Source organism: Citrus sinensis, chromosome 9 (assembly GCF_022201045.2).
Source record: "Citrus sinensis cultivar Valencia sweet orange chromosome 9, DVS_A1.0, whole genome shotgun sequence".
In the NCBI taxonomy this organism is placed as follows: Eukaryota; Viridiplantae; Streptophyta; class Magnoliopsida; order Sapindales; family Rutaceae; genus Citrus; species Citrus sinensis.
The window spans coordinates 8,172,665-8,200,339 of record NC_068564.1 but is presented as its reverse complement, the minus strand read 5'-3'; the positions used below and the strand labels follow the sequence as shown (position 1 = coordinate 8,200,339).

Here is a 27,675-nt window from a genome sequence, read left to right as displayed (position 1 = left end):
ATCTTTTGTGTTCAAAACAAAACATTTGCATCCAAAAACTTTAAAATAGCCAATGTTGGGTTTTCTATCTTTCCAAAGCTCATATGGAGTTTTATTAAGATTAGGTCTAATCAACACCCGATTTAAAACATAACAAGCGGTGTTGACGGCTTCGGCCCAAAAATATTTTGGTAATGCATTTTCATTTAACATGGTTCTAGCCATTTCTTGAATAGACCTATTCTTTCTCTCAACAACTCCATTTTGTTGTGGGATTCTAGGTGATGAAAATTGATGTTCAATGCCTAGATTATTACAAAAACTCTCAAATGCATGATTTTCAAATTCTCCTCCATGATCACTCCTAATGTATGCAATACCATGCCCTTTTTCATTTTGTAATTTCTTACAAAGCACTTTAAAAGCATCAAGAGCATCATTCTTATTGGCTAAGAATAATACCCATGTATATCTAGAATAATCATACACTATCACAAATGCATAATATTTGCCATTTAGACTTGCATATCTAGATGGCCCAAAAAGATCTATGTGAAGAAGTTCAAGTGGTTTTGAAGTAGAGATATGGTTTTTATTCTTGAAAGAAGTTTTAATTTGTTTTCCAAATTGACAAGCTTCACAAATCTTATCCTTTTGAAAACTAATTTTCGGAAGACCTTTAAATAAATCATCTTTCAAAATTTTTGAAATCAAATCCATACTTGCATGTCCTAACCTTCTATGCGATAACCAACAATCATCATGCAATGCCAAAAAACATTTATCAAGAGTAGATGCACATTCTATGTCAATGATATAAACATTACCACATCTATTTCCAACAAATAAGGTTTTGCCATCACATGAGTTCTCAATAACACAACTAAATTTATCAAAGATAACTTTATAACCTTTGTCACATAATTGACTAATGCTAATTAAGTTGTGTTTCAAGTTTTCAACTAAACATACATTCTCAATTAGAGTTGAAGAGACTTTACCAACATTTCCAATTCCAAGAATTTTTCCTTTTGAGTTGTCTCCAAAAGATACATCTCCACCATTTTCAATTTTGGTGAAGCTTGAGAACCATGCATAGTTTCCGGTCATGTGCCTTGAACAATCGCTGTCCAAGTACCATTTATTTTTCTTCTTCTTCAAGCCCTACAAGAAAAAATCTTAAGTTTTAGGTACCCAAAGCTTTTTGGGTCCTTGAGAGTTAGCAACGGTTCCTTTTGGAACCCAAATGCATTTGACACCATAATATGCATTCATTTTCACGGGACATCTATATTTCATGTGACCATTTTCATTACAATAATGACATACAATCTTATGATCATTTGTGGAGGTAGCTTTAACAAAATAATTCTTATAATACTTTTGCTTCAAGTTAGGCTTATATCCAAGTCCTCCTTTATCAAAAACACATTTTTGTGAGTTAAGCATATTATCCAACATCTTTTGCCCATTTGTAAATTTCAAAACAATTTCATTTAATTCATTACTCTTTTTCTTGAGCATTTCATTCTCATTTTTCAACTCATCTATATGTGATTCTAGATGCTCATGTATGATGCTAGGTTTCTCATTTGATAAAACAATTTCATCATGCAATGTTTTGTTTCCTATTTCTAGGCATACAATTCTTGCATTTAGAGATTCATTTTCATTTTTAAGCTTTGCCATTTCCTTTTTAAGACATACATTCTTTTTATCAATCTTCATCAACTCATTATGCAAATCTTTAAAGGCATCATACAATTCATCATAGGTGGGATCACTTACCTCATTGAGATCATCATCCCCTCCTATTGCCATGAGTGCTAAGTTTGATACTTCTTGCGATCCTTCTTCATCACTTGATTCTTCCTCACTATCATCCTAAGTTGCAACCATTGCTTTCTTCTTGAGTTTATTGATAAGTGGGCACTCCGATCTTATATGTCCAGGCTTCTTGCATTCATAGCAAGTGATTGCCTCTTTCTTCTCCCTATGGTTCTTGAAGTTTCTGAAATTTCTTCGCTCTCCAGTTTTCTTGAAGAATTTTCTGAACCTCCTTGCTAGCATGGCTAGCTCTTCATCATCCGGTTCACTCTCCCCATCACTATCATATTTTGAAGCTTTGAGAGCAATGCTTTTCTTCTTCTCCTCATGTCCTTTTTCTACAGCTAAATCCTCTTCATATGAAATAAGAGAACCAATTAAATCATCAAGAGGTAAAATATTTAAATCTTTGGCCTCTTTAATGGCGGTTCTTTTAGGTCTCCATTCTTTTGGAAGTGACCTAATGATTTTCTTAACTTTCTCACTATTTGAGAAGGTTTTCCCTAAGGCACCAAGGGTGTTCACTATATCCGTGAATCTAGTGTACATAGAATACACATTTTCATTTTGTTCCATTTGGAACAACTCATATTGACGAGTGTATCTGCTGATTTTAGACTGTTTCACTTGATTTGTCCATCTATAGACAACTTCAAGTTTGTTCCATATCTCTTGTGCACTTTCACAACTAGATACTCTATGGAATTTTTTCTTATCAAGGGCACAAAACAAAGCATTCATAGCCTTGGAGTTTAGAGACATCTTTCTCTTTTCTAACTCACTCCATTGACTCGATGGTTTAGGAATATCATCTCCTACTTCATCTTTGAACGTAGGCATGAATGGACCATCACAAACAACTTCTCAAATTTCATAATCTAATGCTTGCAAATAGATTCTCATTCTAGTTTTCCAATAAACATAGTCATTACCATCGAAAAATGGTGGCCTAGTTGTGAATTGCCCTTCTCTAAAGGTTGAGTCATTTAGGGTTGCCATGGATCTTTTACTCTAGACGATTAAGTCTTAACAAGAGAACGAGGCTCTGATACCAATTGAAATACAAGTATGCAACCCAAGAGGGGGGGTGAATTGGGATTCAATAAAAAAAAATTATTCAATTTATTAAAGAAAATCTTAATGCAATTATAAATCAAATTCAAAACAATAACAATTAAGATGATCACAATATAAAAAGATAAGGGAAGAAGGATTCAAACACCGAGATTTTTACGTGGTTCGACCAACCTCGCCTACGTCCACGCCTCCAAGCTTTCCGGGCTTAAGGATTCCACTAAGCAAGCCTCTAAGGCTTCAAATGCTTACACTTGACTTCCAAGGTGTCAATGGACCTTTACAATAAGAGATTATCCCCAATCTCTTAACCCAAGTGCATCCCAACACTTACAATCACTCAAAGTAAAAGATTACAAACAGTTTTGCCTCTCACAATATATAAGATTACACAATGATGCTTAATATGTGAATAGATGAAGCAAGAAAGTGTTCTAAGCTCTATGAAGATTGTATTCTCGAATATTTGCTCAACTGGTTGTGTTGTAATCAGCCTTCTTTGAATTTGAATGAGCTTATTTATATTTGGAGCTGAAAATCTAGCTGTTACAAACTGTCGGATAGAAAACGGTTCGCCGTTAACCATAAACGGTTAACCGTTTCGGTTGGTCAAAGTTACCGTTGGGCCAAATTTCAAATAAACGGTTTGCCGTTTAGGATTAACCTTTCGCCGTTAACTTCCAGAGACCTGCAAAATAAACATTGGTTATCCGTTTACACTAAACGGTTAAGGACTTGCGTGAAGTAACGATTCTGGATATTATCGGTTAACCGTTTAAAATAAACGGTTTGCCGTTTGGCTCCAGTAACCTGCACAACAATTTAGCCTTATCAGTTTTCGTTAATCAATGCCAGAGGAGGACAACCTTCAATTCTAGACGTTATCGATTAACCGTTTAAAATAAACGGTTCACCGTTAAGTTCCAGTAGTCTTCCCATCTTTGGTGTTTTCCGTTAAACATAAACGGCTAGAGCTTAGGCAATATCTTGCTCTCTGGTGCTAATCGGTTAACCGTTTAAAAGAAAACGGTTTACCGTTAATTTCCAGTAACCTTCCCATCTTTTGTGTTTTTCGTTTTTCATAAACGGTTAGAGGTTTAGGAAATGTGTTGCTCTCTGCCTTTAATCGGTTAACCGTTTTAAATAAACGGTTCACCGTTTATTTCCAGAATCACACTTTAAAACAGATTTTTCAGAGAATCATTTTTGAATATGAAGATCCATCTTTTATGAAAGAATGAATGGAATGATTATCAAGACTTTCGTTTATTTAGAAAAAGCTCCAATATTTTTATCAAAATACATTTAAAATTTGTTATCATCAAAATCAATATTATTAACATATTTATGTTAACAATTATCACGTGTTTATTACATTATTTTATTATGTTCGAACTTTACCTTCTTGAATTTTTGTGGGAGAGAATCAAATAACTTAAAGTTGAATAGTTCGTGTAGTTATATTATGTGAGATAAACTTGAAAAAAGAAATAGAAGATGAAGAGACCAATTTCAAGTCTTGAGATCTTGAAGCATGGTTACATCTCTTTGATGGAAGGAAAAAAAAAGTTAGATAATTTACTTTGTATAAATAAATAGTAAAATAATAAGGACTATAAAAGTAGAAGGGGCATTAATGTGTTTTTAAAGTTTATGACCTATGGACTATTAATCTTTTTTTTAGCTCTTACCTTTTACTTAATACTTAAAAAGTTTTCATAGTATTAAAAACAAATTCAAAATTTTGGCCAACCCCAGGCATAAGAATAGTTACGCCGCCATCTGTAACCTTTGATTCTTGTTTAGTGAAAGCATTTGATTTTGTTCACTAGTGCATGTAGGCACCTTTGGTTGCTAAATTACTCAAATAGTTATCTCTTGTTTTCTCTATTGTTTGATCTATTGTTGCTTAATTACTTGCTTGATTTTTCAATTACTCTAGATTGAATCTTGGGGAAGTATTAAAGTCTTGGGAGTTCGTTTCTTGGGAAAATCAGGGGATTAATCTCAATAAATGATCTTTACTTATTAATTTAACGATATTACAAGTAACAATCATCAAGGGGACAATAGACATCCTCGAATCAAATATGGAAAAGTAAAAAGTAAGACTTAATATGATGACGGTAGATGGAATGATCTACTTGAAAATGAGTTATTCCAAGAGTATTTACGCTCGGAAATAATCCTTTTTCTTCTAGTAAAAGTATTTTAAACCATTAATTTGAATTATAGGGGTGTAATTGTCTTTTATGATTTTGTGAACTTTTTCTCAATTGAAAAATAAGTTTAAGCTAAGAAGAACTTAAATGATACATTTTAGGAAAAAAGATATCTACACCTTCAGGATTTGGAGAAATAATTATGTAGTCCCCAAATTTTAAAATAAAGATACCATGACCCTTTTCTTACCACAATACCCTTTGAGATTATTCTTGTGATTCTGTTGTATTAGTATCTTCTAATAGCATATTAATTGAATTCACTGACGCTAAATTATAATGTCAGTATTTACTGAATACAAATTCTGTAATACTAAAAAATTCGGTGCATGTCAGCAACATATCACTGACACTTTCTAGATGTCACTGAATGTCATTTTCTTTCTACTAGTGTTTGAAATTTTACATTTGATAGTGTTGATTTAATGCCTTTCAGCCACTACCCATCAGTGATAATATTAGATTGACTTGCAACTTTTGGGAGCCATGTTGCCGACATTATGCTGCTATTTGCCAATACAAGTCTCACTGTCGTGTAGATCTATAAATCATGTAGCCACTGACCCTCACCAGCAATATTAATAGAGCCATTAACGGTGTTGATGATATCACGATACTTTTTTTTTTCAAAATTCTTTGATAATATTAATAATTGAATTTTAGTAATAATATATCATATTATTTACTAATAGCTTCATAATTAATTAAATTCATTTCAAAAGTTATATCTATTTTAGCAAAAAAAATATCGGTAGTATTTTGAGATAAAATAATAAGTACTCTAGATGTATATACGGTCTCCAGTTGAATTCTTGACTCATGTTTCTCATGACAAAAATTCAATAAATAAATAAATCCTAAATTTAAAATAATAACAAAAAAATTACCAAATTAATCTAAAACTAAAATAATAACCAAAAAAATATAATAATGTTTAATTTTTATTTTACTTTTAAGGCTAATTTGATAAATTCACATTTTTTTCTTTTCTTCAGTATTTATTATTGTAAGGGTATTATCATAAATATAAAGAAAAAATAAGGGTAAGAGAGTAATATAAGTAACAAATGTGTTTTGATGTATTTTTTAAAATATAAGAACCAAACGAGCACTAAAATCAAAACATAATAATAAAGCAAGCATTTTTCCCTTCTTAAAATGTATGTATCACTTACATTTTTCTAGATTCAAATCTCTTTTATTTGTGCATGTTTGCTTGGAAGAAGTGCGAGGAGAGAAGAGGAATGGAAAGGAGAGAGAGGAATGGAAAGGAGAGAGAGGAAGAGAAAATGAGAGAAAAAGAGAATCATTCTCAATTTCATTATTTGGTTTGACATAGAATTAATCTCTTTTTTCTTTATTTCTTTTCCTTCTTCGCTTTCCTCTTTTCTCCTCTCCATTCATTTCTTCAAGTCTCTTCCTGGTCAGTTATACACCTATACTTCATATTAATGGTTTAATGCTCATTTTGTCCTAATTTCTTAATTATTATTTTTTTACAATGTTAAAAATTAACCCGTTTGGTCAATAATTACAATAGATTTGACACCATAAAACTTGAATTTTTTTCACATTATTTATCACTTTTATTATTTCCTTATACACTTTGAGTTTTGTTTTTTTTTTTTGTACTTTCAGCACAACATTTTTACATCAGTGTACAATCCATTCACTTTAAAGATCCTTTATCTACAATTAAATTTTCAAAAATTAAAGTTCAATGACAAGTTACACTAGCATAGCACCCTGTAAATACTGCATATACGTAATTTTATGAAGTAGAGTTCAGCAAAAAAAAACTGTTAAAATTGAAAATCGAGTAATATATTAAGGCATTAAGCAATGATTTTCTAACATTAACCTTAGTCAGCTGAAACAACCCCTAATGCCATATTGCTTTTTTTTTTTCCCCCAACAGTGAAAATAGAAGACAAATCAATTAAATCCGATTAAAATGCCATAATGCTAGTGAAATTCGGTAGAAAACTTGAATGAAACGAATTTGAATTGACAATAAGGACTGAAGTGTGTTGCATTTAAAAAAATTTTAATTTCTAAATTTCTTTCTACAAACAAGGACTCAAGAAAAAATAACCTTAAAGTCATCATATATCTAGTCTAAATCAAAATCACTTTTTTTTTGTTTGCTTATTTTTAATTTTCTTTTTTAAAAGATAAATGTTTGGTAAAGGCTATATTAATTTTTTAATCTTTTATAGTAAAACCTCTATAAGTTGATAAATTTATATCATTTATTATAGTAGAACCTTGTTAAATTAATGCTTAATAAATTGATAACTTGATTAAATAATAGGTTTTTTCGGTCCCAACTGGGGCTAGCATGGTAACTTAATAAATTTTTTAAAAAATCTTATTTTTCTACAAGACCAAATTAATGCTTAAATTAATAATTAATTAATCTAAAACTAAATACATATGATATGTCTATGATTTTCTTTGCTGTACTAGCATAATGCTTTATGTATTTCATTGGTCATTATTGTATCTATATTTTATGTCAAGAGAAATAAGGAAGTGATGACTAAATATGTTGCCTTTAAAAAGTCTTTTTTGATGAGGTGCAATGTAATTGTGATCCAGCCAATGTAACTCAGTTAAAGAACTTTCAAATGACTAAATCGCTTAATGAATATCAAATAAGAATCGTATCATACAACTTGACAAAATCACTATATTCTTTAAGGGAGATTTCCAATTTCCCCTACTAAAATCAATATATACCACTTGCCCCCTACAAGTTGGACAATATCCAAAAACCACACAACAGAAAAAATTTCAAAGAAAAGAAGGATAAATCAATAATTTTCTTCATAATTTATCTTTGGAATATAGAATATATATTTATGGTAAAAAATGTTTAAAAATAACAAAAGTACAAGGGCAATATCTTGTTATTAATTTTTTATTCACATCAATAATGGAGCAGGCATAGCAGAAACAGAATTGATAGGATAAGAAACACTAGATATTGTTTTAGTATCGACCAAGCTAACGTGATTAGCTTATGCTCTCATCGAAGCGTGATTATAACTTGTTCTAACTCAAACGACTCAATGAGATTTTTAATAACGTGTAAAGCGAGATTAGATGATGTTCTAATCCAAACAATTGTACCAAAGAGATTTTGATAGATAATCCCAGAGGGAATTATAAAAGAGGGTTTTATTGAATAATTAAATTTGATGTTATAAAAACAATAAAAAGACCTCTATATTTATAATAGATGAAACCTACTTCCCTTAGTTAACTTAAAAAGAGAAACTAAATTAGAATTATAATGGAAATAAATACTAAACCACATACCATAATGGACTCTATTTAAAAAAGAAAATCCTAAAATAATACAAATTTTAGAATTCTAAAATAACATCCTACATCAATCAAAACATATAATTCTTATTCTTAGTTCTTAATTTTTTATTTTTATTTTCATTTATATGGTTTATTTTATTTATAATAAATATGAATAAAATTATATTTGAAAAAAAGCATAAAACTATAAAATTATACTATCAGAGTGGTTGTTGACTATTATAAAAATAGTAAGAGGGTAGTTTGATAAATATTGATTTTAGCATGGGGAAAGATGACAATCTCACCATTCTTTAATTATACTACATCTATACTTCATAAAAGTTTCTATTATGAATGTGATATTATCTTTATAAATTATTAATTATTAATTTATCGATATTTTATATTCACCAAATTAATAGATTTTTTACAGTCCCAAGGCCATTAATTTATCAAGTATCTATTGCATATAATAATATTTTGCGGTCCTGACTTGGGCCAAAGGGCTAAATTAATAACTTCGATAAATTAATAAGATAATAAACTTTTTTGAAAACCCTTATACAACTTTGTAGTCCCATTCATATCATAAATTAATAGTTTGCTGAAATTACAAATATTTTTATAGTATTTTATTAAATAAATTATGATTATATTATGACTTATTTTTTCTTGAATAGTTTGTTCTCATCTCTAATTTTGTCACAACTTCTAGAAGTTCCAAGATTGAATTCTAAAATTGCAAGAATTTTATTCTTTTTTGTTAATTTAATTTATATTTAGTGGATTAATTCATTTTTAATTGATTAGATTGGCAAAATGCAATGAAGTTTTAGTTGAATAAAATATATGTTCGTTGTGTTGTATATATAATTTATACATTAATAACTAATTATTAGTTTATTAATTAATTAATGCCTCTTTAAAGTAATAGGTTTTTTATGGTTCCGAAATTATTAATTTATAGAGGTTTTACTTGTATTTCCAACAAAAATTCAAACTTGGGTGGCAAGTTAAATAAAACTATTTGAAAACTACTCGGTTAGGACCCTGAGGGCAATTGTTGTCTGATTAACACTAAAAAGTGTACGTGTAATAAAGATAAAATTATTACTTTTACACTTATTTTGTAGATTAAAGCGCTCATTATTTCTAAATTATCTTAATACTCCCCAAATAAATTTTGGTGTTAAATTAATTCGCAATATGTTAATTTTTATCTTATAAATATTTTTCAGGAATAAATTGAAATTGAAAGCGGGAATAAAGAAGGACTGCTGGAGCAATTCGGAAGCATTATTGAGGAGATGTAAATAAATAAAAATAATAATAAAAAAATGAAAATGAATATAAAAAATACAAAAGAACAAAAACCAAAACAATTTGGTTTCTCGTAATGGTCAAGTGGTCATGATGGCCACTTGACCATTACACATTTCAATGTATATATAATAATAATAATAATAATAAAAATAAAAATAAAAATAAAAATAAAAATAATGCATTCCTTGCCTATAATAAAAGGCAAGGAAATGCAGAGAGCCGGGGGGCAGAAGTTAGAGAGCTGAAAATTGAGAAGCTTAAGCCGAGTTTTTGTTGTAACCAAGAGGGAACTGAATAATTTCTGTCTTTTTCTCTTTTCTTTTCTTGTTTCCTTTTGTATCAATTTTCCTTATAACATATTTCAAAAGCTTATCAAATAAAAAGAGTGTTGTGTTTTCTTTCAATATGAGTGACTAATTTTACAAAGCTAAGGTGAAAGGTGAAGCTCAATGTTTCAAACTATTAAATTTATTATTTTCTCAAATGAGTTTTTAAGTTTATTTTATTCTTTTCTAGTTATTTTTATGTCATGTTAATTTATAAATTTTCTTGGATCTGTATGGTATTTTGACATAATGTCAACACATTAAAATAGTTGTGGCACATTAGGTACTTTATTTCATATTTATCCACACATATAAAATTAAATGATATAATAATTAACTGGTAAAAGTGAGGTAAAATATAAATGAGAGAGTATTAAAATTATAATTTGAATACAGAGAGTGGATCCCGAACCTTAGCATATTTTTAAATTGATTTCAAATAATTTCTTTTCCCCACAATTAATTTTCTTAGTTTTAAATTGACTACTAGATTTAAAGTTTCTTGTGATTCGACCCCGGACTCACTGGGTTATATTATAACCAGACACTCTTATACTTGGAAGTAATACACTTTTGAGTCGAGTCAAGTTTTTGGCGTCGTTGCCCGAAAGTTTTCTAAATTTGGTGTTAGTTTTCTAAATTACTTTATTTTTGTTTTTTTATTTTACTTTTATCGTTACTATATTTACCTAATTTTATTTTATTCTCTTTTTGCAAAACTTCAGTTAGCACTCCTCTTCTTTTCAAAGTTTAACATTACCCATAAAATTTGTGAGAAACTTCATTTTAGCCCATAAACCTTTGCAAATCAGTCCCCAAATCGAATTTATTTCTTTAAATTTTTGTAATTTACTTTACGCATTTATTTTAAATGGTTAGTTCTACCATCTGACTGTTATTTAAATTTTGTTAATTTATGTATTTTTGTTTATATGGTCGGTTCTACCGCCTAACATTTTAATTTCAGTTTATTTATTCTTGTACATTAATTTATTTAATTTTATGTTTTATTATATGGATGGTTTTAAAATACCACATAAACTGTTTCTTTTAATTTCTTTGTTTATGGCTGATTTCACTGCCTAATTTATTTATTTTATTTACTTTCAGTTTGTTTATTTTTATTTCGTATTTTTGCTTATTTAATTTCCAGTTTATTTTTATTTTCTGCAATTTTAATTTAGCGTTTTATGCACCATTGGTTTAGCACACATCATTAGCATTGCATGAGTTGTTGATCTCGTACAAATAGTGGTAGATTAATTGGAAGATCACCTTCACCAACCTTAAATATGGCCTACATTATTTAAAAATTCACTTGCATTCTGCAAAGTGTGTAAGAATTGTCAAATGGTAGGGTCTATTTAAAAGCGAAATATAATGCCTTTAAACTCCATCCTTGTCATTGAAATATTTGATTGTTGGGGAATTGATTTTATGGGCCATTTTCCATCATTATTTGGATTTGTATACATTTTGGTTGCTATTGATTATGTTTCAAAATGGATAGAGGCGATTCCTTATCGGCACAATGATCACAAGATTGTGATCCTCTTTTTAAAAGAAAATATTTTGAGCAGATTTGGAATACCTCGAGCCATTATTAGTGATGGAGGTAAGTATTTTTGTAATAAGCCATTTGAGCCCTTAATGAAGAAATATGGAATTACACATAAAATTGCTACCCCTTATCACCCTCAAACAAGTGGTCAAGCTGAATTAGCAAATAGGGAGATAAAACAAATTTTAGAAAAGACAGTTAATCCAAACCGTAAAGATTGATCTCTTCGACTAACTGATGCACTTTGGGCATATCGTACTGCTTCGACTATCGGCTTGTTTATGGAAAATCTTGTCACTTACCAGTTGAACTTGAACATAAATCATTTTAGGCCATTAAAGCTTTTAATTCAAATCTTGATGATGCTGGTAATGTACGTAAATTTCAATTAAATGAACTTGAGGAATTAAGGAATGATGCATATGAGAATTCCATAATTATTTAGGCACGAACCAAATTTTTTCATGACAAAAGAATTTTTTGGAAAACATTTGAAATTGGTCAAAAAGTGTTACTTTATAATTCTCGTTTTCATTTATTTCCAGGGAAGTTAAAGTCAAAGTGGAATGGTCCATTTGTTGTAAAAAATGTGTATCCATATGGAGCCATAGAAATCGAGAATCCAAAGGATGGTGTCACATTTAAAGTTAATGGCCAAAGATTGAAACCATATCTAGAACACCAACAACGTGAAGCAGATACCGAAATCAATTTGAGTGACCCACCCAATTTTAATTAAGCCTTTTCTTTTTAACTTTTTGTGAATTTGATTTATTGTTACTTTATCGTTTGAATTGTTTGATTTTTTTTCCTTTTCCCTATGTCTTGAATGGAGTGCATTGCATTGTTTTAATTGTGTGTTGTTTAACAATTGTGATTTAGCTCACCAAATTTTTATACTTGTCATGAGTACCTCCATGAGAAATTTCCTTTTCGATCATCTTAAAACGCTTTTACATGTAAAATTTCACCTAAGGAAATTACTCCGATTTTGTAAATCACATCCCATTTGGGATCTACAACCACTAGAGTTAGTATCTCACATGAAAGATCTAGAAAGACAAGTCAAGGAAATAAAGGATGGTATTTATAATCTGCAATTGGAACTGGAAGTAAATTCAATAAAAGGACGAAGGTGAGTTATACTCCTTGTGTGTTTTTGTTTTATTTTGTTGTTCTTCTTCAGTTTTGATTTGATTTTGTAGATTTGATTCGTTTTGTTTTGATTCACTCTCTCGTATAAATGACGGATAACGGTACTCTGTGACTTTTTAAGTCGGTATTCTCAGTTTCCCACAATAACTGAAACCTCAATGTCAAGCATGGAAGAAATACAACGAAATTTGCATCAACGTTTTCCTTCTCTCCCTCAAAATGCTCTTAAGAAGATTTACAAAGCTCTTTGTGAACAACTGCGTTTGTTAATGATCAATGGGATTCCTGCTGACATTCGCTGGTTAATTGAAGTAAAGGTCCGATTCACAGGTGAGTTTACTGATCCACTTATTTCCTATATACGTGGTTTTGGTAAAAGTACATTTGCTAAGAAAAGAAGAGCTAAGTGACTTGGCTCTGAATGTTCTCATTGTGTAATACTTGCTTGCAAAAAGCCACATTGTAAAACTCTATGAATGGTTTCTGTAAATCGTGAAGATAAAATCAAATTCGTTAAGGATGGCATGAGTAAAGAATCATTGGATGATATCTTACGATCTCTTGAGACGCATCCGAGCGGATATGTTTAACATGAAATTCAAAATTTGTGGAAGTTGTTCCAAAAGGAAAGTGCACAGTTTAGTCTTGTGAATATGACTCTAAAAGACCATGTTTGCCAGTTTATAAGAAAACTAGATGGGAAGCCTATTCTCGACCCATAGAGGGCGTTCAAGCCGTTATTGGACGTAAAACCAGAGGAAGATGTGAGCCACAATCACAACAACCAGTAAATATCCTTTTATTTTGTTGTTCTTTTATCTTTTGCATTATTATTATTATTATGTGTTTTTTTTATCTAATCACTGTTTGTTTTTCATTTCACTGTTTGCCTTTGAATTATTAAGCTAAAAGCTTCACGCGTCATTTAACAAACACACTACCCTATTTATAGATGTTTATCATTATGTCCGTCACCAAGATCCTTAAATAGAAGCTCCTTTTCAAGCACTCACAAATTGTTTCTTTTTAGAATTGTTCTAATGGCAACAACTTCAAATAGTCAACTTAAAAGCATTTGTGTACTTTCTGGATTTCGCTATGGAAAATATAAGGAGTTCGTTCAGGCAGCCATAGATCTTGGTCGTGCGATAGCAGAGAGGAAACTACATCTTGTATATAGAGGAGGTGACCGAGGGTTATAAAAGCTTGTCTCTGAAGCTCCGTTCGTTCGAGGAAGCCAAGTGATAGGCATCATTCCAAAAGCCTTAAAACCTTTAGGATATCTATCAGACCCACAAACTGGAGAAGAGTTAGTTGTCTCAGGTATGCAAGAAAGAATATCTGAAATGTTAAATCATGCTGACGCTTTCATTTTCTTGCCAAGAGATCTTACAACTTTAGAGGTGTTAATTACATTTGCTTCTTGGGCCCATTTAAATATCCATAAAAAACCTATCGGTTTAGTAAATGTTAATAACTTTTATGATGGCTTAATAACATTTCTTAATTACGGAATTAAAAATTATTTCATTCCATTCTCAGCGAAAAAACTCTTCATTTGTGCTCCCACTACTAATGAGTTACTTGATCTTTTGTAAGCTTAGAAAACCAGAGCTAGATCCCATGACTTTGGCGTTAGATTGGACAACTGAGGACGATGGCAGTAACTCTCGTAAAAAAGTGTAAATTAGATTTAACTCTCCGTTTGTAAATATTTCCAACAGTGGCCAGGTGATATCTTCTAAACTCTACTCCTTTCTTTAAACATTGAGGACAATGTCTCCTTCAAATTGGGGGGAGGGAATAGTTGACAATTAGGGAATGCTCAGTCCTAGTGATGTTTTTACTAATTTTTGTTGTAAAGACTAACTTTGGATAAAAATTTGAGTCGAAAGTGGCAGAATATAGAATGTAGTGTCTCTAGAAATGCATCTTCTTAAATTTAGTATTTTGGTTTCCCAAAAAAAAAAAATTCTAACTTTTTTCTTTCTTTCTTTTTCTCTTTTTCTCTTAATTATCTCCCTTAAGTTTCTGCAATCAGTCCAAATTTTTTAGTGTTTTCTCTATAAAAAAAAAGATTTCTTTTTCGATGTGATTTTTTTACATTGGATAACATGATGATTTTCAAATTTTGGTATTCGTATTATCTTTGGCCTTGAGTTATGTTACACTATGTTTTTCCCTTTGCATGTTGAAATGTAAATTGAAAAATTGAATGAGTGAAATTGATTAAGCCATTTGGAGGAATGTACATGTTATGAAAAGTCCAAGCGAGTTTTTAAGCCTATTATCCTTGGAGAGTAACCTTGTTTGCCTATACAGCTTCACAATTTATTGTACAAGATCTCAATATTTTCTTTAAAAAAAAAAGAGAGTTTGTGCAGCCGCATCTAAAAGTCTATTGAACTAGTGGATATGAAAGATTATTTAGAGCCCTAAAAGATGACAGAAGGCCATCTTTGACCCGTTTGAGCCTTTCTAGCCAACCCTATTATAAAGAATCCATAGTTAACCCCTTTGAGCCTTAAAAAAAAAAAACTTTTCCTTTGATAACCTATTATCTTATCCCACTCCAATGTGGAGTATCACCTTATATTTTATCTTTTCCACCACCCAATTATGTTTGAAAATATGGATGATTATGTATTCCTAATAATGTTGCTATATATATATATATATATATATATATATAAGAGAGGATATGTATATATAAATAAATAAATAAAATAAAAGAGAGCAAAAAAACCCAGCAAAAAAAAAGCACCTTGATACCTCCAAAAAGTCCCTTATTTTTCAAACATATATTTTTGTTTTCCCTATTACCTTTTTTTGTTAGCCATAACCCTAGCCTACGTTACGTCCTAATAGAAGTCCTTCTTGATTTTAAGGAACTATAGTATAAAGTAAAGCTGGTGATGTGGACTAAAAGATGTGGTGTCGCATAAAAATAAAAATAAATTTTGCTAGTAATTCCTTGAACTTGAGATCATTTTATTTCTAAGTTGTGGGTATTATTTTTGCATCTTAGTGAGAGCGTGTGATATTGTTTTATTATTTTCTCAAATCTACCATTTTTAGAGTGACAATTTAATTTGGGATATATTTTCTTTTGAGAGAGTCACTCTTAATCGTGAAGTTCTGGGGTTTGATGTATCATTCTTAAAAGTGGCTTGATTAATGTAACTCTGATAATTGATCATTTTACATGATTTTACTGAACTATTTTGTGCGGGTGTGATTTTCTTTAGGCTGAAGATAATGCTTATACTTTTATTTGATTGTTGTCATTAATTTAATGAAAGAAGTAAACACAATTTTTCTTAAAAAGAAAAAGAAAATTTTTCAATTTGGTTTTGAAATTTCTCTAAATTTTTATCACTTAAATTGTTAGGGCCTAGCAATAAGCTGGTTGGGGGGTGTGATTAACACTAAAAAGTGTACGTTTAATAAAGATAAAATTATTAGTTTTACACTTATTGTGTAGATTAATGCGCTCATTATTTCTAAATTATCTTAATACTCCCCAAATATATTTTTGTGTTAAAGTAATTCGCAATATGTTAATTTTTATCTTATAAATATTTTTAGGAATAAATTGGAATTGAAAGTGGGAATAAAGAATGATTGCTGGAGCAATTTGGAAGCATTATTGAGGAGATGTAAATAAATAAAAATAATAATAATAAATTGAAAATCAATAAAAAAATAAAAAAATACAAAAGAACAAAATACTTGACCATTACACATTTCAATGTACATATATATAATAATAATAATAATAATAATAATAATAAATAAAGATAATGCATTCCTAGCCTATAAAAGGCAAGGAAATGCAGAGAGCCAGGGGGCATAAGTTAGAGAGCTGAAAATTGATAAGCTTAAGCCAAGTTTTTGTTGTAGCCAAGAGGGAACTGAAGAATTTCTATCTTTCTCTCTTTTCTTTTCTTGTTTCCTTTTGTATCAATTTTCCTTATAACATATTTCAAAAGCTTATCAAATAAAAAGAGTGTTGTGTTTTCTTTCAATATGAGTGGCTAATTTCATTAAGCTGAGGTGAAAGGTGAAGCTCAATGTTTCAAACTATTAAATTTATTATTTTCTCAAATGAGTTTTTAAGTTTATTTTATTCTTTTCTATTTATTTTTATGTCATGTTAATTTATAAATTTTCTAAGATCTGTATGGTATTTTGACATAATGTCGACACATTAAAATAGTTGTGGCACATGAGGTACTTTATTCCATATTTATCCACACACATAAAATTAAATGATATAATAATTAACTGGTAAAAGTGAGGTAAAATATAAATGAGAGAGCATTAAAATTATGGTTTGAATACAGAAAGTGGATCCCGAACCTTAGCATATTTTTAAATTGATTTCAAATAATTTCTTTTCCCCACAATTAATTTTCTTAGTTTTAAATTGACTATTAGATTTAAAATTCCTTGTGGTTCGACCCCGGACTCATCAGGTTATATTATAACTAGACACTCTTATACTTGGGAGTAATACACTTTTGGGTCATATCATTGTCTTTGCTTATTTGTTAGGTAAAATTAGCTAGATATTTTCCATAATTAATGTTGTCCTCCAGTCCTTAAATACTTAGGTAAATTTGAATTCATCTTTCTGTAACATGCTTGAATAAGTAATCTCGAGAGCTTGAGTTAGTAATCATTTATGTATGTATATACACTTGCACGTGCTCATATGCAGATGTGCTATTCCCTATAAATGTCTTGAAATTTTCCTTTAGCCTTGTTCAAGCTTTAAATTAACATTACTAGAACAAAAATAGAATAGAAAAATCTTTTTTTTGGGTCGTATTAAAAAGAGGGTAATTGGCGTTGAGCCTCAGCAATAGGGTGATTTTTTGTCATTTGCTGGTTGGTTCAATTCAAGGAAGCGATTTACAATAACTTCAATGAAGGGCTAACCAAAAGAGTAAGGCTTGCCAGATGGTGAGAACACCCCAATGCCAATCTCAGGGCCAGTGAGAGTAACAAGCTCATTGGCCTTTTTGTAGATCACGGATCTACGTTTAGGGAATGTATCATTCTGTCATCCTTATTCTAGATCCTTGTCTTAATCAATAACTTCTCCAAATGATTAAGTTGAAGAGGACTGAAAATGAGGTAATAGGAGGATTAGATTCTCCAAACATAGATCTGGGATCTTCAAGAAGTCAGATGAGCTTGTTATTCTCACTGGCACTGAGATCGGTATTGTGGTGATCTCACCAGCAAGCTTTTCTCAGTTGGTCAACCCTCAATTAAAGCGGTTGCAAACGGTTTCCTAGGTTGAAGCAACCGCCAAATGACAACGCTCATCCACTTGCTGAGGCTCACCTCCAGCTGACAAAATAAATCATTGGAAGAATGCATATAGCGAAAGTAAATTTACATGCAGATGTATTGAAGAAAAATAATTAAGCTCGGAAATGAAAGATTTGGCCTTTCCGCATGAAGAATTTGCACGATAACTTAAAAGTTTGGTACAGAGCTCTTGATTTGGGGTTGTGCATCAAATCTGAAGAAAGGCTTCAGATTCTTAACTTTAAATTTCATGTTATGATTGCTTTTTCTGTATATGAATAGTTCCGAATGACTGATATATTAATATATCTGAATGCATAAATTTGAATGATATATCTGTTTTTCTTTTTATAATATCTAATTATAAATGTTACTTTATTTATTTTCATAAAACAAAAATATTTGAAAATTAATATTTTGACATATATAAAATATACACATTAAATCGTTAGTCAGTTATTTATTTATTTATTTTTAAAAACAGAGGTGATATAAGACAAAAAAAATGACGCTAGCCAAGAGGATGTATTTAGCTTTACTCCTCAAATGATGCATAGTGCTAGAACAAAAAGGAGGCAAAGCTGTATAAGCAAATTTGAAAATTATTAAAATGAATGAAAGAATCCAAATATAAAAATAAAAACAATCAATGAAACATGTAACTAGAGAATCCATTAGCATCTTCTGTAAAGAGTTTGACTAATTCAGTGAAGTCACGGCAGAAAATGCCAAGATTAGCCAGGAGGTAAAAGACATATTGCATGAACATGTTGTATGGGGGTGGCATAAACTGATTCGGTTTTGGTTTTTGCCCAAAAACTAAATAGAACCCAATTCGATCAGTTCAAGAAGTTATAAATTGAACTTAGGAACCAAATCAAACCGAACTGAATTATTTCGTATATAGTGGAGTTCATACAGTTGAGTTGAGAATAAGGGTCCTTACACCAACTCCGATTGGGAAATTGATTCCAGCCGCTTGCGCTCCAAACTCGTCATCATCTATCTTTATTTTGTATTTTCATTATTTATATACCACACATTCGAGGATGTTTGATGACTTGTAATTGTTATATTTTCAAAAGATAGTTTTTGCGGCAATCTTCCCTTTTATTCTCCATTAAACTTCTAATAAAGGTGTTAAGTTTTTATTATTGGCATCATTATGTCAATAATATTTTAATTTATTTAGTTGATGCAGGGTGTTGTGTGTCGTGAGCAAAGTATCTTTCGGAGACTATAACTTGGACTATAGGTGTTCGTTTTTGGTGTATATTGTTTTGAAGCTTTCAACAAGACAAACAAAACCCATAACCCCCAAGCCATTCTGCCCTGTGGTTGAGCTGAAAATTCAGCTTCTTTCCTATTCGTTTTCTAGTTTTATGATTTTTGCCTATTTTTCCTTATTCTTCTAGAATTTTTATATTTTTCTCTAGGACTTAGATTTGAGTGTTGTTTGTTTTCCTTGTCTTATTTTGATTAGGAGAATTTAATTATCATATTATATTTCAGATTTGCCTATTTTGGTTAATTCACGATATTTAGGCTTGTTATAAAAGGGGACTCAAAACCTCATTTTATTCATTCAAACTCCCAATAAAATTTATCATTATTCAGAAATCTAGTTTCTTCTATCAATAAACTCAATAAGATTTATGTTTCATCATGATTGTTTTTATTAAGGATTTGTTCTCTTTTATTTGTGATTTATCTTGTCTTCGAAAATAATTAAGATTAGATTATGTGGAATATAGGAGAATATTTTTGGAGGCATAAAAAAAGTAAATTGACGTGTAAGTATGATTCCATATCAAAATGTTCCAAATAAAAATGACAACTAGTTTGGTAAGTATACCAAGTATTTATATAATATAGAACTCTTAAGGAAGTATATCCTAGTACCAAGTATTTATGGATTATTGGACTCTTAAAATAGTATATCTTAATATTCCTCTACTAGAACTTAGGTGAAATACTACTCCTATATAAAGAGAAGTATTTTACACATTGAAGTTGTAAAGAAGACATATCGTATTTCATATCAGAGAAGCAACCAATGCAAAGAATGAGAAGAAACCTATTTGGCCATATATGATATTTCATATCTCTATGATATTTTAGTCTTCTTCATCAAGTCTTCATTGTATTAAGTCTTTCATTAGACATTCTTTATATTAACTTCGGTCTCTTCGAGATGAAGAGGTCGTTTGTTGTGGAAAAAATGTCAAAGAAAGTAGCAAATACAATTAAAGACGAGGATTTCTCGTTTAAAAAAGGTCAACTGAATTAAATACAATGAGGTGTCGACAAGAGTAAGTGGGTCTCTGAAATTGTGTAAGAAACCAATAGGTTGTATATCTTTTCATTAGTGAATTTCTTATTGTCTGGGTGTAGCCCCATGGATGTAGGATAGTGATCCAAACCTTATAAAAGTCTTCGGTGTGCTTTACTTTCTATAATTTATTGTTTCTAGTATATTTATGATAATGTGAATAGTGTGATACATTGAATAATAATTGTGAAAAGTATTACATGAATAGTAATTAGTGAATAGTAATTTCATGATTAATTAATTAGAGAAATTAATTTATCTATCATTTTGTTTTGCCTACACTTGTTAAAAATTGATTTAAATTCTTTACAAGTGGTATTAGAGCAGATCGCTAACAATTTGTTTGTTGAGATTTTAGGATCTTGATCTATTTTTGTTGGCTTGGATTTGCTGAGAGAAAAAAGATCTACCGTCGATCTACAAGTACTTGATGGCACCAATTATTCATATTGGAAGGAAAAGATGACTAATTTTATTAAATCTATTGACATAAAAGCGATAGAATGTGTAAGAAAAGACTATAGTTAACCCACCAAGGCTGATTGAGATGGAAACATAATCCTTAAGCTTATGGATGAATATTCCAACGCGGAAATTCAAGAATCTAGCTTTAATTTCAAGGCTCTTAATGCTATTGCCAATGAAGTTGACATCAATCAGCATGATTTAATCTCTACATGTACCATTGCTAAGGAAGCTCAGGAAATTCTTTGAAGAGAAGGAGACAATACGGTAAAACACTCTAAATTTGAAAAACTTGCAACTACATTTGAGATTCTGAAGATGCATGAACATGAAGAAATACTTGACTTTAATGCTAAACTTCTTATGATTGCTAGTACTTCATATTCTCTTAGTAAAAGAATTTCTTATGAAGAATTGGTTAAAAAATTTTAAGATCCTTGCCAGATAGATTTTTTATCAAAATTGTAGCTATTCAAGAATATTGTAATATTAGAACCATGACAAAAAATCAACTGATTACGAATATCAAACTTTTGAGACTAATCATTTGAAGAAAAAGAAAGAAAAAGGTATTGTTGTTCAAGTTGAGATTAAAATTCAGAGAGTGATGCTGATAATATTGATGATGCTCATAATAAAGTTAAAGACGTGCAAAAATCCCTCGTTGTGATCACCAAAAAGATTCAAAATTTGACTTGAGGAAATTCAAGAACCAACAAGAAGAATTTTTTTTTTTTTTGGTCAAAGTCGCAACTTGCACAAAAGGGTAAATTTTCTTCCAATTCTAATTCATTTGAAACTAATATAGATTGACAAACTAGCTAGATATGTAAAAGAGGTCCTTTCTTTTATGACCACATTCTCCATAAGACCATCTTATCTCTTCCTTCTCTGAGCTCAGGTTATGGAAGAAGGAGAATAAGGTATCAGTAACAACTGGTTTTATTGCAGGACAACTCATGATGTTCATATCGATCTATTATGCGCCTCTGCATCTAGCATTGGGTAGACCGCATACAATAACTGTCCTAGCTCTACCGTATCTTTTGTTTCATTTCTTCTGGAACAATCCCAAACACTTTTTTGATTATGGATCTACTACCAGAAATTCAATGCGTAATCTTAGCATTCAATGTGTATTCCTGAATAATCTCATTTTTCAATTATTCAACCATTTCCTTTTACCAAGTTCAATGTTAGCCAGATTAGTCAACATTTATATGTTTCGATGCAACAACAAGATGTTATTTGTAACAAGTAGTTTTGTTGGTTGGTTAATTGGTCACATTTTATTCATGAAATGGGTTGGATTGGTATTAGTTTGGATGCAGCAAAAGAATTCTATTAGGTCTAATGTACTTATTCGATTTAATAAGTACCTTGTGTCAGAATTGAGAAATTCTATGGCTCGAATCTTTAGTATTCTCTTATTTATTACCTGTATCTAGTATTTAGGCAGAATACCCTCACCCATTTTTACTAAGAAACTGAAAGTGAAAGAAACCTCAGAAACGGAAGAAAGAGATGTAGAAATAGAAAAAACGGAAGAAAGGATGGGACTAAACAGGAACAAGAGGTATCTACCGAAGAAGATCCTTCTCCTTCCTTTTTTTTCGAAAGAAAAGGAGGATCTGGACAAAATCGAGGAAATAGAAGAAATCTGAGTGAATGGAAAGGAAAAAAAAACAAAGCATGAATTCCACTTGCGCTTTAAAGAGACATGCGATAAAAATAGCCCTGTTTATGAAACTTCTTATCTGGATGGGAATCAAGAAAATTCGAAATTCGAAATATTTCAATTATTTAAAGAAAAAAAAGAAGAGAAATATTTATTATGGTTTGAAAAACCTCTTGTGACCCTTCTTTTCGACTATAAACGTTGGACTCGGCCACTTCGATATAAAAAAAATAATAGATTTGAAAATGCTGTACGAAACGAAATGTCACATTATTTTTTTTATGCATGTCGAAGTGATGGAAAAGAAAGGATCTCTTTTACATATCCAGCTAGTTTGTCAACTTTTTTGGACATGATAAAAAAAAATAATTATTTTTTCGCAACCGAAAAACTATCCTCTGATGAATTTTTTAATGAATTGAATGCAAGTCATGCGATGGTTACCTTCATACTCAAGATCGATGTCCCAATTACATCTTTAATGCAGGGCTTGCGATGGTTACGGTCATACTCAAGCTCGATGTCCTAATTACATCTTGAAAAAGAAAGGAATGGAAATAACATGGAATGATAATAGTGACTCGAGCATTGATGATAAGAATATTATTAGTGAACTTGTTCATGATAAGAAGTTGAAACTTGAATATATTGATGACAAAGGATCAAAATCATATGATGTTTCTCCTCCTTGTGATTTACGAATTCTTCCTCATAATGATGTTAAAATCTCAAGTGTAAAGACGAATGATGAAGAATCTAATTCAAAAGCATAAATTGGTTATGATGTTGATCCCCGTTGTCAAATCAATGAGTAAAGCATATGATCGCATGCATTCAGAATGGGTAAAGATGAATGATAAATGCAAGAAAATGCATGCTTAAATGTCAAAACTCTTTTGTAAAAAGTTAAAGTTCAAAAGTTTGGCAATCAACCTTAAGACTATTGTTCTTAAAAAAGAAGAAAAATTGAAGCCAGTTTCGATAGAACTAGAAGTACTCAAATATCGTTGAGAACAATGAATTCTGGAACGAAACAAAACTCATTAGATTTTGACTATGGGAAAACCTAGTTCAGATCATCATGGTCTTAGATATCATAATGAAATTATTTCAAGTTCAAATACTCAACCAATGACCGAACTACCATTACCATAGCAAAGTTTCCTAATAAAGTAAGAGTTAAATCTATGGCACATGATACATTATACTCACATGGTAAGTATGAAATGTTTGTTCCTACTTGTCATTTCTTCCATGTTGAAGGACACATAAGACCTAAATGCTTCTAATTTATCAATGTGCGAGTCATTATTAGTACATATGTCATTGTTTCATCCAATTTGTTTTTGTATGATAAATCTGGATATGCTTCTAATTTTAAACTTAATTCTAAAGGTAACTTTACTAAACCAATTTGGATTAGGAAATATGAATTAAAAGCACATATGTCATTTACATCTTTGCGAGCTTGTACTAGTAATTTCTAAAAAATGTAGTGAGAGCATGTAACCTTTGCTGATGGTATTAAAAGTAGTGTGCTTGGAAAAGGAATTTTAAATGTTGAAGGTTTTCCTAGACTTGAAAATGTTCTATATGTTAAGATTTAAAAGCTAATCTTTAGAGGATTAGTCAAATTTGTAACCAAAACTTAATGGTAATTTTGATAGCAGTAAAGTCACGTTTTTAATAGTAAGGGATAATGTATACTTGAATGAACTAGATCGTCTAATTATTATTATAAATTGATCCAATCTATTAATTGTCATAAAACAGCTTTTGATGAAACTGAGATATGGCACAAAAAACTTGGTCATTTGAATTATAAGATTATTGACTAAACTCGTGAGTGTAGAAATTGTTCGAGGATTGCGTAAGCTCAACAAGAAACAACCTAGAGTCTGTTATTCTTTCAATTCAGTAAACAATTGAGAACATCACACAAGATTGTGCCATACATTACCATATCTAAAGTACTTGATACACTTCATATGGATCTCATGGGTCTAATGCAAGTGGAAAGTGTTACTAGAAAAATATATGATTTTGTTTGCATAGACGATTTCTCTAGATACACATGGACTGATTTTATTAGAGAAAAATCTGATATGTTTGATGTGTTCAAACCTTTATGTGTTAGATTAAAAACTAAAAAGGATCGCAATATTGGTAAAATTAAAATTAATTATGGAAAAGAATTTGAAAATATCAATTTTGCATAATTCTGTGATAGACGTGGTATAACGCATGAATTTTCAGCACCTATCACTCCTAAACAAAATGAAATTGTTAAAAGAAAAAAATAAAACTTTACAGGAGATGGCACATGTGATGTTAAATTCCAAGAAGTTAACTAGATGTCTTTGGGCAAAAGCACTTAATACTGCATGTTATATTATTAACTACGTGTATTTACGTCCAGACACTAAGAAAACTTCTTATGAATTATGAAAAAGTAAGAAAAGTAATCTAAGTTATTTTCACATCTTTAGTAGCACTTGTTATATCTTGAAAGATCATCAATATTTAGGTAAGTTTGACTCAAAAAGCGATGAGGGTGTTTTTCTTGGTTATTCTATGAATAGTAAAACTTATCAATGAGGACTCAATGTATTATGGAATCTGCCAATGATATTATTGATGACTTTAAAGATTTTGCAGAATTTTCTATTGAAGAGAAAATCACCAAGTTTATTGAAAATCAAGAAAAGTCAAAGTCAAGTGATGGTCGAACCCTCACTGAAAAAGGGTCCAATCAACCAAACTCCAAAGATCAAAAGTCAACTGATTGATTTGACGAATGATAATTCTTCCCAATCATCTCAAGTAAAAAATGAAGAAGAAAATGTAAAATCACAAATCAATTCATGATCAAGTGAAAAAATGACCATCTTGAAGAGTTGTAAAAAACCACCAATCAAATCTTATTATTGGAAGTCCAAAAAGTTCCATGATAACTAGAAGGAGGCATGCAAATCTTGCTCGATTTAATTGTTTTACCTCATTAATTGAACCAAAAAATGCTAAGGAAGCTTACTGGATGAATTTTGAGTTAAAGCTATCAAGAAGAACTTGAACAACTTGAAGCATATTGATGTTCGAACACTAGTTCCTATGCTAAATCACACTAATATTATTGGTACCACATGGATTTATAAGAATAAACAAAAATGGTAATATAGTGAGAAATAATACTAGGTTAGTTGCAAAAGGGTATACACAATTGAAGGTTTTGATTTTGATGAAATTTTTGCTCCTGTGACTACCAGAGTTTATTAGGTTATTACTTGTTGTAGTTTGTTTAGTTGGCTTTAAGGTATTTCAAATAGATGTTAACAGTGCATTCTTGAATGGAATTTTGTATGAAGAATCTTATGTTGAGCAACCCAAGGGCTTTGAAAATCCATATCATTTTGATTATGCTTTCAAATTGAAAAAGACTTTGTATAGATTAAAACAAGCTCTTAGGGCTTGATATAAAAGATTAACCAAATTCTTGATTGAAAAAGGCTACAAGAGAAGGAGAGTGGACGAGACTTTATTTAGTAAAAAACTTAATCCTAGAATTATGATTGCTCAAAGTTATGTGGATGATTTTGTCTTTGGCTCTACATCTCTAATGCATGTTCAAAAATTTATTGATCAAATAAAGAATGAATTTGAAATAAGCATGGTTGGTGAGTTAACTTATTTACATGTGTTTTGGGACAAATTTCAATAAGGCTTTGATCTTTGACTTTAATATCTTAAACTTTGTGGTTTACGCAAATCATCGCAAAAGTTGTAGCTATAGTCTCTTATTATGTTAGCAAAAATTATTATTAAGTTGGAAATTGTGTATTAAATAATAATTCTTTTTGGTGAATAACTTGTTGTTTTGAAATTAAAGTTCAAGGGAATTAATGACTGCACCATGCAAGAGCTTTCGCAACTTTATGATCAATGGGCTATATATGTTGTTAAGTTAATCATAGCCTACAATCGCAAGGTAATATATGAGTAATTTATGATTATTTTTGCATCCAAATACCAAAGACTTATTTTTTGTGGTATAATAATTAACTTTATGTACTTGTAGGTGGGAAAAAATATGAAGCCACGTATGGATATTCAGTGACATTCTTGTGCTTCTTTTCATTGGTTAATATTTGTTGAATCTTAATTTAGTGCTTTCTCTATTAAAGCTTGTCGTAAACTTAATTTGGTACTTATGTTTTTATCTTCCAAACAGTGGTATAGTTAAATAATGTGAATTTAAGTGATATACTTGGGATGTTTATTATGTGAATTGTGTTCGAGATTTAGTATATTTAATATATTTTGAGTTTTCTTTTGGTTGTAAATCAAACAGAAAAAATATAATTAATATAAAAATATACTATTAATCAAAAGTAGCATAACATCACTAAATATTGACACTAAATATTTAAAATGACATTAATGATTTTTGACGTTATTGAGTCAGTGTGCTTTTAATGCTATGGTCACAGAAATCACTAATATTTAAATAGTATTATCAAATACTAATATTATCGTGTATTATTTTGGTAATACTATAGTGACACAAATTATTGACACTAAAAATTAGTGTCAGTGTGTTCTAGTTTGAGCATTACTGACACAATTAATAAGTGTTAAGAAAAAGTAATTACTAACACTAATTTGGTCTTAGTAAAGCTCATTTTTCTACTAGTGAAATCTATCAAACAAAACCAATAAACCTTACAAATACAGTAGATACCTAAAAGTGATAAAGGAAATGTTCACTTAAAACTAAATACAAAAATTTAGAAAGCATGAAATTATAAAGTTTACATTATTAAAAAATTTAGAAAGCATGAAATTATAAAGTTTACATAATTAAAAAATAATTACATCTCCTAAAATGTCTTGCATACCCTTCATAACTATGTAAATGAATGAACACTCAATAACAAGTTAGTGGTGGAGAAACCAGCTCAAGCCTAAATATATAAAACATTGCTTTATTAAGAGTGGAAATTCAAGTGCAATAGGAAAAAAAATAAATGAGTAGTTTGTGTATCAAAGCTATGTAGGGCTTGAACAATTATTCTTTTCCAAATATTATTACAGCATTA

The 27,675-nt window shown here is 30.2% G+C and overlaps 1 pseudogene; it reads left to right on the top strand.

The window, feature by feature from the left end:
* Window positions 1–11,446: 11,446 nt before the first annotated feature.
* LOC127899829 (protein TIC 214-like) lies at window positions 11,447–23,352 on the top strand (annotated as a pseudogene).
* Window positions 23,353–27,675: the final 4,323 nt, after the last annotated feature.